The sequence below is a fragment of the Meles meles genome, chromosome 8 (genome assembly GCF_922984935.1).
Source record: "Meles meles chromosome 8, mMelMel3.1 paternal haplotype, whole genome shotgun sequence".
Lineage (NCBI taxonomy): Eukaryota > Metazoa > Chordata > Mammalia > Carnivora > Mustelidae > Meles > Meles meles.
In genome coordinates, this window is record NC_060073.1 from 16,506,538 (window position 1) to 16,515,039 (window position 8,502).

Here is an 8,502-nt window from a genome sequence, read left to right on the forward strand (position 1 = left end):
CTGAGCAATACTGGATCAAATGTTGAAAGATGTTGCGTCTTAACCAAGATTGAACTTGTTACAGCTTTGTTCTTCAATTCTATGAAAAGTTGTCTGTAAGTTCATATATATCCTTTACCTGATCATAGTCTGACACATTAACAAGGAATAAGTTTTGATAGTCTCAATTTGTACATAAATTGTTAAGCTTTGTTTTATTAACCCAGGACAAATTTATACTAGCATCATTTTTTTTTCTTTGCATTCAATGTATGTCTAACATGAATTCTCCAACTATCCCATTGTGGAAGATCATAGTCTGACACATTAACAAGGAATAAGTTTTGATAGTCTCAATTTGTACATAAATTGTTAAGCTTTGTTTTATTAACCCAGGACAAATTTATACTAGCATCATTTTTTTTTCTTTGCATTCAATGTATGTCTAACATGAATTCTCCAACTATCCCATTGTGGAAGAATATAAACTCCACAGGTAAAGCCAGTGAACTGATGGAAGTACTGATAACTCTCTTCGTATACAACAACTTGTTCCTTTCCATTTCGGGGAGCACTCTCCTTCAGACTTAATCATATCAGAATCATAAGCATCTATATTTTATATCCCCAAATGAACTTTATTTATTTTGCCCTTGAAACAGGACAGACAGATCCCTTATGATTGGTTCCAATACCAGCTGAAAAAAGAGGATCAGGGAGAATGAATTGTCCTGCACTAACAAGAGAAAGGTAACAAGACATAAGAGCTTGTTCATGATCATTAGACTAGAAATCTGTCCATTACATCATACTGTTCCTTCAGAGGCACCATTAAAATAATTCATTGACATTAAGTCTTTTAGGCAAATTATGCCCACTGTGGCAGTCATTTGGTTATGGGTAAGGTGATGGCTCAACATAGTCACTCTCTGCTCCGAGGTCTACTGCATCTAAGTGGCTATGCTGCTTAACTGCATGGTTAAACATGCAGCACATTCTTTAATCACCTTGGGTTCTTCAATATGTTAATAGAAGATAACTAGCTCTCCACAGTGCATCTAGCATTTTAAACAGCAACCTCAAAATGTGTCTTTAAAGTGATTACAAAAAAAGGGAAAGCTTGTATATAATAATAAGTTGCTATAACAGACTGGGCATCTTATATTCAGATGCCCAGATTGTGTCCCAGTTCCTTTCTCCCTGCCTCTCCATGTACTGAATCTTGACCAAACCTGTCAAAAAGAAGACTCACTGAAACTATTATCAACTAATTATCAACCAATCTCTGCTATGATTCAGAGCCTTGATTTTGTCCTTAATTCAAGAATATATCTTTAGTTCTACTGGATATATGGACAATTTTGTGTGATTGGGACATTATATATAAATTCCCAAATGTCCACTAACTGAGGAATAGATAAAGAAGATGTGGCCTGTGTGTACAGTGGAATAGTAGTCATTAAAAATAATGAAATCTTGCCATTTGTAACAATGTGCATATAGCTAGATTGTGTTATGGTAAGTGAAACAAGTCAGCCAGAAAAAGACAAATACCATATGATCTCACTCCTTTGTGGAATTTAAGAAACAAAACAGATGCACATAGGAGAAGGGAAAAAAGAGAGAGAGAGAAGCAAGCCATAAGAGACTTTTTCCTACTGAGAACAAAATGAGGGTTGATGGAGGGAAGTTGGTGGGAGATGGGCTAGATGTATGGGTAATTGGTATTAAGGAACACACTTGTGATGAGTACTGAATGTTGTATGTTAAGTAATGATTCACTAGACTCTGTACCTGAAACCAGTTTTATCATATATGTCAATCAACTAGAACTGGTGGGTATTATGGAGGGCATGTATTGCATGGAGCACTGGGTGTGGTGCATAAACAATGAATTCTGGAACACTGAAAAGAAATTTTTAAAAATGAAATAGAAAAGAAATATGACAACCGCATGCAACAAACACAAATAAATTATATGGAGCATAGAGAAGGGATGGGACTTGTTTAAAGTCATATAGGTAGTTAATGGCAGAGATGGAGTAAGACCCATATCTTCTAAGATGGTGTAAAACAGCTGCAAGTCCATTTGTTCTGTAGGTAATGTGGCATAAATGTTAAGAGAATGGAAATAGCATCTGATACAGGTTCATATCTTAGGTTGCTACTTAATACCTTAATGATTTAGTGGAATTAACTGAAGCAATCTATCTTTCTGTTTCCCCCTATGTAAAATGAGTATCAGAATAGTAACCACTGGGTTGCTGTAAGTTAAATGCATGTAAAATGTTTATAATAGTTTCCAACATAAAACATGCTTTCATTAAATATAATTTGAAATATAATGATGACTTTGATCTGAAAGGATTTTTTTTAAGATTTTATTTATTTGACAGAGAGAAACACAGCTGGAGAGGGAACAAAAGCGGGGGAAGTGCCAGAAGGAGAAGCAGGCTTCCCACTGAGCGGGGAGCCTGATGTGGGGCTCAATCCCAGGACCCTGTGAACATGACCTGAGCTGAAGGCAGATGCTTAATGACTAAGCCATGGAGGCACCCCTGATCTGAAAGGATTTAAAAGATTGTAACAAATTCTCTATAACCTACATCTTTTTTTTTCAATTTGTAAATATTACAAAACACTAAAGTGCTATTAAAGATGTCATATGTTCTGTATTATTTCAGATAAATTAAGTTTCTATTATGTCTCTGGAATCACCTCAACCACATGGAAAATCAGAACAATGTCACAGAATTTGTCTTCATGGGTCTGTGGGGAAATAAGCAAATGGAGCTATTGTTCTTTCTCTCGTTCCTGCTTTGTTATTTGGTAATCTTAATTGGAAATTTTATCATCTTACTCACGATCACCTGCAGCCATTTAATCGAACAACCAATGTACTATTTTCTCTGTCACCTTTCCCTCATGGATCTCTGCTACACCTCCACTGTGGTCCCCAGGCTAATCAGGGACTTGGTTGCAGCAAGAAAAAACATTTCCTATAACAACTGTATGACCCAGCTCTTCACTGCCCACTTGTTGGCGGGTGTGGAGATATTCATCTTGGTGTCCATGGCTTTAGACCGCTATGTTGCTATTGTCAAGCCCCTGCACTACATGGTCCTCATGAACCGGCGGAGGTGTAACATGTTGGTCTTCATGGCCTGGGGTGTGGGTTTTTGGCACTCTGTCTCTCTTTTGCTGATTGTACTCCATTTACCTTTCTGTGGTCCTAATCAGATCAATCACTATGTATGTGATGTGAAGCCTCTTTGAAAACTGGTGTGCAAAGACATTCATGTTGTTAATATCTTAATGATTGCAAACTCAGGAATGGTGGTGGTTGCTGTCTTTCTTGTCCTGGTGGGTTCTTACATTCTCATATTACACAATCTTAGGACACGCTCCTCTGTAGGGAGACGCAAAGCTCTTTCAACCTGCAGCTCTCATGTAATGGTGGTCATCTTATTCTTTGTGCCTTGTATCTATATTTATGTTCCACCTGCTGGGAGTGAGAACAAGGATAAGGAAGTCTCTGTGTTTTATACTGTGATTGCCCCCATGCTGAATCCTCTCATCTATACTCTGAGAAACATGGAGATGAGAATTGCCATGGGGAAGGTATGGTCTAAAATGTCACATTCAAAATTCTGGTAGGGGCACCTGGGTGGTTCACTTGGCTCAGGTCATGATCTCAGGATCATGGGACCAAGCCCTACATAGGGCTTTCTACTCAGCAGGGATTCTGCTTCTGCCTCTCCTACTCCCCCTGTTTTTGCTCTCTCTGTCAAATAAATAAATAAAATCTTAAAAAAAATTCAGGTAAAGATGATATTTATTTTACTTCTGACCCTGTGTTCCCAGAGCATTTATTATTTGGAATGTTGTAGAAGATATATAGCTTTCTTTGGGGAGTTGGACTAAATGATCTCTAATGTTTTAAGAGTCAAAGAAGAAAGTTCAGGTTGCAATCTACATGCTAAAGTTTCCAACTAGTGGCAGATGTGGTTGAATGGCTTTGAGGAATGCTAGAAATGTCTTTCTAAAACACATGCCTAATCATAGCACAGCCCTCTCCAAAAATATAGATGGAAACCTATTTTCCTTGAATAAAATCCAAACTTCTCTTTTGCTTATCAAAATTGGTCCTGGACAAATTTGCTAATCTCAGAAGCAATACATTGGTAGAAATTATGGTGTTGCAATGACAGGTTGGGGGGTCAGGGAGAGCTGGGGGATTACTGACTTTTGTACATTTTCATCTTTAGGTCTTGGTAATATGCTTTAATTATATATGCATTCTCATTTTTCAAATGTCTATGAAATGCATAATATTGTACTTTATGAAGTTGTAGCAGTACTTTGTCTAACACATGGGAAGATTTTGCTAGGACGTATGGCTACTGGAAACACGTTATATATCTTTCCTCTTTCCTTACCTTTCTTCATTTTTTTTTTCCCTTTGCTAGGTTGCTTTCAACCAACTACACCAAAGGACACATTCCTGAAACACACTCTAAAGTCTATCAGCTCTATGACTGTTTCTTCTATCTTTTCTACTTATAATGCTGCCCCACTATGCGTTAGTGTTCATGTCTTACATGTAAGTCACACTCCTGATATTTTCTTTTTCCAGGAGTTTTTACCAATTCATGGATAGACCAGAAGTATTTCTGATTTTTCTCTGTCTTTTCTTGTTATGAAACTGTACATTTATTCCTTTTAAATTAATCCTCTGCCCCATATTAGTATTTTTTCTTATATTTTCCTGGTTTGAGTCAACTCAGTCAAAGATGCACTATATTTTCATTTTTCTTTTATCTATTTTCTAGCAATAAATGCACAAAATTAAGAAATAAACAATTAATGAATTAAAGTCAAATACTCTATCTTATCTTTTTATTAACTTTATAGGTTGTTCTTACATATCCAGCACTTCCACTTACACTATGAATTATCATGAATTAGTAATAAAATATGCAATGTCAGAAAGGTTAAAAATTCAACATACATTTCATGTAGCTATCAGGGAGTGAATGAAAAGTGACTGACTCTCAGCCACCTATTGGGTCTTTTTACTTATTTTCTGCATTTTGAGGTGCTACTATTTTAATTTTCATTTATCCCTTGTATTTTTAATCACATAATCCAGTCAGCTTTGTGTTTTGGCTCCCATTTGGGTAGACGTTTCTCTCTGCCAAGGCACTTGCCTTTTCTCAGCAGAATGACTGTACTGTTTCCACACACAGTTTTCTCAATTAAATTCTTCTGCCCCACAGACAAGAAGAAGTCTAGGTAAAACCATAAATGGGATAGTGCTTGTCTTTAATGTCAGGAAAGTTTCTTTTAGTATTTCTGCTCTTAAAACTTTTCACAAATCTGGGGTGCCTGGGTGGCTCAGTGGATTAAAGCCTCTGCCTTCGGCTCAGGTCATGATCCCAGGGTCCTGGGATTGAGCCCCACATCAGGCTTTCTGCTCTGCAGGGAGCCTGCTTCCTCCTCTCTCTGCCTGCCTCTCTGCCTAGTTGTGGTTTCTCTTTGTCAAATAAATAAAATATAAAAAAAAAAAAACTTTTCACAAATCTATTTTTTTTTTTTTCTCCATGGGTCTATGAAAACCTATGGAATATCAAGGGAAAACATTCTGCCTCTTTCATAGGAAATTAAGTCTGTCCAGTATAGTTTGTTTTGACCTGGTTTAACCTATATAAATTTCCAAAAAACAATTTGGATTATTTTTAAAAGTATAGTATCATAATACTTGTGCCTTATATGTGTGATCATTTTTGTCTCTGGGTGTGTGGTATGTGGGGTTTTGAGGGCCTTCAGGATGGGTCAAAGGAAATACTCAAAAAATCAGAAAGAATGCTACTGAAAAAAACCAAAATCTTTTCTGATTTGTGTTTTTTTCTCAAGAATCTGTAAGATTTTATTGGCAAAAAATATAAAAATATTCTATAGTAGGCCCACCAAAAATATATTGAAGCTGATTAGTTATCCACTTGTAAGTAGTTCTCTCTAGAATTCACTTTCCAGCCTATCGAGTAATACCTAATATCTTCAAAAATACCTGAAATCTCAGTTTTGTAAGTAAGCTCATACAACCCAAAAAACAGACGGTTTTAGAAGGGAATTAGAAAAGAGTAAAAATATAACAAAATCAATTCTCAGAAGGGTGAGTTAATATGAACTGAGACAAATGCAGGGATTGAGGTGAAAATTGAGGTACTTGTACACATCTCTAAGGCGTATCCTGATATGTTTGTGTGTGTTATTGATAGACTTATGACCAACTATCTATCTCCTGTGTATTGATACAAGGTCTGAGTGAAGCTTTGTCAAAAGCACGCATTATGTTGAAATGGACAACCAGTAAAACATGGAGTTCTGAAGTAGTAGAATCTCTTATTTCCTCAGGGTTACTATACTTTCCAAGCTGGAGGCAAATAGTAAACAAATAAAAACCAGCTCTTTTCACGCATAGAAGGCACACAGTTCTTTTCCTTATTCTTATTTAGTAGCACTTTGAGCAAATCTTTTTAATTTCTAGAGGACTGTATTCTTATTGGAACCAGAGAACTAATATTACTTAACTCACAGTATTCACTATTGGGAGATGCAATGATACAATAAACTTAAAACACAAAATAATCTCTTGATAAAATGTTTATTATTATTATTAGTAGTAGTAGTAGTAGTATTTTGTATCTGATGAGATTCTATAAAATTTGATCTCCTCAAGTTTAACATATATAAAGGAAATTTTTTAAAAAGATTCTATTTATTTATTTAACAGAGAGATCACAAGTGGGCAGAGAGGCAGGCAGAGAGAGAGGGGGAAGCAGGCTCCCCACTGAGAAGAAAGCCCTACATGGGGCTTGATCCCAGGACCCTGAGATCATGATCTGAGCCAAAGACAGAGGCCCAACCCACTGAGCCTCCCAGGCATCCCAAGGAAATTTTTTATATATGGATTTGTATATGATGGAAAATTTGTTCCCTGAATGTCAATGTGTACATTTCTGGCTGAACCAAATAACCTGTACAAATGAACTTACACATAGGGCCAGGACAAATAGTAAACAGAATTGCTTGGCATTGAGTGCTGATTTCTCGTCATATTTTATTAAATTCTCACTTAATGATATAACATTTTTACCCTAGCATGTGAATAAAGAATGGATTCTTTATTCTTTTTTCTTTCCTTTTCTTCCATCCTCCATTCCTCAGCCATCTATTTCATCACTGTTAGTCCTTAGCAATAAATAACCCTTGTTCCAGTCTTGATGGTGGGTCACTATTTTATTGATCTATCTACTCTGCCCATGAAGGTTACTCTAGGTAATGATGTGTATTGAACTGTATTGCATGTGTTTGTTTCTTTTTGTCTTTTTCCATTTCAGAGTTTTCTGAGGCTAATATAAAAGGAAATTTCCAAAATGGAGCAAGCAAACCTACTTAAGAGAGTCTTTTTTTTTTTTTATAGGATCAGGAATTCATTAGTGAGGAACAATTTATGCATGGCCCCATTAGAGAACCCAAGAAGATTTCTGAAACTTTCAGAGAGCTGCAAGCCCCAGCCTGGAGTTAACTTTGTTTTTGCCATGACACCTGAATTATTGCATCCTTCACTTCAAAAGGAGCTCCAATCTCTCATTTGCATATTACCCCAACCAATTTAAGTAACCCTAATTCCCAGCTCTGTTTTACATAGAGGACCTGAATGAGAATTACACTCATAGCCTTTCACCTGTATAACTCTGCTTCTCTTTGATTTCCTGGAAACACAATTTAGGTTTCTACCTGAATCTGTATCTCTCAAATAGTCATTTTAATTGCCCAAGTAAATGTATGTTTTTGTTTTCAGTGAATCCTTTCTTAACCAACACTTCCCTAATACTATTCCATGCTGTATTATTTTAATTCAGAAAGCAAGATGAGTGCAAGTCAGGCAGAGTCTCTGAATTGCTTTGAGTAGAGCATTATGGAGACTTCTGAGAAAGTGTTTGACACAAGACAACACAAAGAAGAACAGTAAAGTTATATCCAGAAATTGCCAACAGGCACCTGAGTCAATACCATGGAGAGCAACACAGAGGCTTTCGGTGAAGATCTGTTCAGAAATGCCTCTGGGAATATAATTTCTTAGAGTTTCAAGACCTATTAATTCTTGTGTTGTCATATGTTACATTCTGCTCTTCTGAATCAACTTTCCTTCAGCAATTGGCATAAAAGAAGTGACTCCTAGAATTTAAAATGTATATTTGTTTTTGCAAGAATTTCAAAATACTTAACTTTCTTTCTTTCTTTCTTTCTTTCTTTCTTTCTTTCTTTCTTTCTTTCAAAATTCACTTCTTACATCCCTGATGGTTCAGTCGACATTTAAGTTCTACTGCCCTTGCAAATGTATAAAATGTTTTAAGACATTTTGAGATTCTCTAAATAATTTCAGAGAATTAACCTAAATATGCTTGAATAATTCGTTTATAAATCTTTGCATTTTATTTTACCTTTAGATACTGG

General features: G+C 36.1%; 1 pseudogene; it reads left to right on the plus strand.

Annotated features, from left to right (window-relative positions):
* The first annotated feature begins 2,706 nt into the window (after positions 1-2,706).
* On the plus strand, positions 2,707-3,636 carry LOC123948635 (annotated as a pseudogene).
* Positions 3,637-8,502: the final 4,866 nt, after the last annotated feature.